The sequence below is a fragment of the Eumetopias jubatus genome, unplaced genomic scaffold (assembly GCF_037043125.1).
Source record: "Eumetopias jubatus isolate StellerSeaLion01/CBP00866 unplaced genomic scaffold, mEumJub1_p1.0 scaffold_17, whole genome shotgun sequence".
Taxonomy (NCBI): domain Eukaryota; kingdom Metazoa; phylum Chordata; class Mammalia; order Carnivora; family Otariidae; genus Eumetopias; species Eumetopias jubatus.
The window spans coordinates 75,636,473-75,640,922 of NW_028274823.1; the positions used below are offsets into that span (position 1 = coordinate 75,636,473).

The window sequence follows — 4,450 nt, forward strand, 5'->3', positions numbered from 1 at the left end:
CAAATCCCAGGTCCAAACCTCCCTAGCTCTGGGACCCTGGCCAAGTTACTTAACCTCTCTCAACCTGTATGTGCCCCTTGGAAGTGAGACCATCAGTGCCTACCTCATAGGGTTGTCATAAAAAGATTACGTAGAACATACAGCAGAGCGGCCAGCCTAGTTCACGGCTCAAAGAAAATACTAATAATGTTGGCTCTTGTTCTCATTAATTGTCTGACAAAGAGCAGTTTCCATGGAGGAGGTAAGATTTGCGACGCGTCATGAAGGGATTTCACTTATAGAGAAAGACGTTCGGGGATTTGGTGAAAAGGAAATATCGTTTACAAAGATGCGGATGTAGAAAGTTGCACGGCGTGTTTGGAAGCCAGCAGGGAGTTCAAAGTTGCTGGCCTGACAGGTGCATGGGAGGGAGAAGTTGGACAAGTGGGTTTGGTCCCTGCTAGGAAATTTGGACTTTATCCTGTGGGCATCTGGTCAAATGACGATGGGTTTTAGAATCAAATACCTGAGTTCCATCCCACCACGCTTTGGGTGGCAGGATAGACCCTCTCTGAGTACCAGCTCCCCTTCAGTTAAGCGAGTATAAAGTAATATCCACCTTTGAGGGCTGATGGATGCTTTACATCAAGCTTCAGAAAACTTTTTCTATAAAGAGCCAGACAATAAATCTTTTAGGATCAGCAGACCATACGGTTTCTGCTGCAACCACTCAACCCTGCCATTGTGCGTGAATGTATGGTTGTGTTCCAATAAAACTTTATAAAAACAGGCGGTGAGCAACATTTGGCTGCAGGCAGTAAAAAATAAAACTTAAATCCTTAGCATAGTGCCTCAGAGTTCCTGCTTTCCCCACGCCCTTCCTTTCCACAGGCCAACAGGGGATGTTTTTCCTAGATCCTTGTATCAGGTCCAGTGGTTCCAAGACATTGCTAAATGATTTGAAGATTATAGTGAGCTCCCCCTAATCTCAGCTCTAGAGACTGCAATGCATAAAGATAATTTGTTCAACAGAGTGAGAAATGCTTTGCCAGGAGCGCTGAGTGAGCAATCAATCAGTCAGTCAGAGAGCTCATTATGCATATGGCACGATGCCCTGCAGTGAAGATGTGAGGGGCACTGAGGCAAGAGCCTCACAATTAGCACGTGGTTTGGTGAGAAATTCCCACGTCCCTGTTGCCTGAGTTCTAGTCACAGTTTTCATTGCGTGCAATTCTTGAATGTCACATTTTCCATTTCTTAATCTGTACAATGAAGAAATTCAACTAAATGGCAATATGATTCTGTGTATGCAACAGAGGGATTCTAGGAGTCAGGGAGGGCTTCGGGGAGACATCTCAAAGGGAACCATGCCCATGGTCTGGCCTTCTGGGGTCAGGCTGGCATTCCTTGGGGGTAGGGGATAATCAGCAACCAGTGCATGGTCATCAGTGCATTGAGGGAGGGGACTGGAAGGGCGATGCAATAAAATGGAAGAAATGGGTGGAACCAGTCCAATGAAAATTCTGGATATTTTTGTTGTCATTGCAAGAGTAGACTTTTTGGCACATAGTGTCGATCAGGAGTCAAAAACTCAATGCCGACAAGGGCTGGACAAGTAGAAGTGAATCAACTGGGCAGGATGTAACCACAGGGAGGGATGGGAATGGGAACGGGGCAAACTGGTGAGTGCATGCCCTGTCTAGGAGGGATGCTAGTGCCTGGCTGCAGACAACTGCTGCCATGTGGTCTTAAGGGCTCAGCATGGCAGATTAGATTTTTGGGGGGTTGGAGGGTGGGTTAAATGGGTGATGAGCATTAGGAGGGCACTTGTGATGAGTGCTGGGTGTTATATGTAAGTGATGAATCACTAAATTCTACACCTGAAACCAATTTTTCCATATATGTTAACTAACTTGAACTTAAATAAAAACTTGAAAAAAAAAAGTCAGAAATTTAGTGCTCACTTCAGCAGCACATACACTAAAATTGCAATGACATAGAGAAGATTAGCTTGGCCCCTGCACAAGGTTGACATGTAAATTCATGAAGCATTCCATATTTTTAAAGACTCTGAATTGCCAAACCAATTTTGAAAAAGAAAAGCAAAGCTGGAGGTATCGCAATTCCAGACTTCAAGTTATATTACAAAGCTGTAGTGACCAAAACAGTGCGGTACTGGGACAAAAGTAGACACATATATCAATGGTACAGAATAGAAAACCCAGAAATAAACCCACAATTATACAGTCAATTAATCTCTGACAAAACAGGAAAGAATATCCAATGGGAAAAAGACAGTCTCTTCAACAATAGGTGTTTGGAAAACTGGATTGGCTATATGCAAAAGAATAAAACTAGACCACTTACTTTTATACCATACACAAAAAATAAACTCAAAATGGACTAAAGACCTAAAAATCTGAAACCATGAAAATCCTAGAAGAGACCACAAGCAGTAATCTCTCTGACATCAGCCATAGCAACATTTTTCTAGGTATGTCTCCTGAGGCAAGGGAAATAAAAGCAAAAATAAGCTATTGGGACGATATCAAAAGGAAAAGTTTCTGCACAGCGAAGGAAACAATCAACAAAACTAAAAGGCAACCTACTGAATGGAAGAAGATATTTGCAAATGACATACTCAATAAAGGATTAGTATCCAAATATATAAAGAACTAATACCAATCAACATTCAGAAAACAAATAATCCAATTAAAAATGGGCAAAGAAATGAACAGACATTTGTTCAAAGAAGACATCCAGATGACCAATAGACACATGAAAAGATGTTCAACATCACTGATCATCAGGGAAATGCAAATCAAAACTACAATGAGATATCACCTCACACCTGTCAGAATGGCTAAAATAAAAAACAGGAAACAACAAGTATTGGCAAGGATGTGGAGCCACTGTGGAAAATGGTACGGAGTTTTCTCAAAAAGTTAAAAATAGGGGGTGCCTGCCTTTAAATTTTTTTTGAGAAAGAGAGAGTAGGGGTAGGGACTGGGGGGCAGAGGGAGAGAGAGAATCTTAAGCCAGCTCCACACTCAGCTCAGAATCTCAGGCAGGGCTCGATCTCATGACTCTGAGATCATGACCCGAGCCAAAATCAAGATTTGGACACTTAACTGAATGAGCCAACCAAGCACCCCAAGGGGGCACCTGTCTTTAAAAAAAGGTGGGGGTGGGGGTGGGGGTGGGCACCTGGCTGGCTCAGTGGGTAGAGCATACAACTCTTGATCTCAGGGTTGTGAGTTCGAGCCCCATGTTGGGTGTAGAGATTCCTTAAAAATAAAAATCTTTTGTCCAAATAAATAATAAAGTCTAAATAAATAATAAAATAAAAAAAAACTTTTTTTAAAAAAGTTAAAAATAGAACTACTCTACAATCCAGTAATCACACTCCTGGGTATTTACCCAAAAAATACAAAAGTACTAATTCAAAGGGATACATGCACCCCTGACCTTTTAGTAGCATTATTTACAATAGCCAAGTTATGGAAGCAGCCCAAGTGTTTATCAATAGATGAATGGATAAAGAAGATGTGGTATATATATACAACAGAGTATTATTCAGCCATAAAAAAGAATGAAATCTTGTCATTTGCAACAACATGGATAGAACATAATGCTAAGTGAAATAAGTATGTCAGCGAAAGACAAATACCATATGATTTCACTCATATGTGGAATTTAAAGAAAACAAGTAAAGGAGGAAAAAAGAGAGTCAAACCAAGAAACAAACTCTTAACTATAGAGAAAAAACGGATGGTTATTGGAGGGGGGGGCTGCTGGGTGAAAGAGGTGATGGGGATTAAGGAGTCACACTCGTGATGAGCACAGGGTGATGTATGGAATTGCTGAATCACTAATCTGGACACCTGAAACTAACACTGAATGTTAACTACGCGGGAATTAAAATAAAATTTTAAAAAGATGTCATTTACATTTGTATGTAGAAACTCCTGGTTTTCAAAAATTGACCAACTTTTTAAAAGTCAACATCATGCCCAGAGCGCCTGGGTGGCTCAGTTGGTTAAGCCACTGACTCTTGATTTTGGCTCAGGTCATGAGATTGAGCCCTACAATGGGCTCCATGCTCAGTGGGAGTCTTATTGAGATTCTCTCTCTCTCTCTTTGGCACACCCCCCACCCCCGCCGTCCACCTCAAATAAATAAATAACTCATAAAAAAAAAGTCAACATCATGCCAGCCAAACAAAACATGGCTGGGTTAGATTTTGCCCAAGTTGCCAGTTTGTAATCTTGAGTGTAGATGGTGAGGCTGATTTCAGAAAGAGCTTGGAGAGCCCACAGAGCTCAAGAGCAAAAACTGAATCCAGTCCCAGCCTCTGCAAATGGAGGCTTCTTCAGCATTAGATCAACTGCAAGCTTCACTGGAAACTAGAGTTAAATTTGAATTTTAAATAAACAAGGGAATACTTTTTTAACAGAAGTATATCCTAAAA

The 4,450-nt window shown here is 41.2% G+C and overlaps 1 non-coding gene across 1 annotated transcript; it reads left to right on the forward strand.

Annotated features, from left to right (window-relative positions):
• Nucleotides 1-1,935: 1,935 nt before the first annotated feature.
• On the forward strand, nucleotides 1,936-2,042 carry LOC114210376 (U6 spliceosomal RNA). The gene has a single exon (XR_003609516.1). It is a non-coding gene; the product is annotated as a U6 spliceosomal RNA (small nuclear RNA).
• Nucleotides 2,043-4,450: the final 2,408 nt, after the last annotated feature.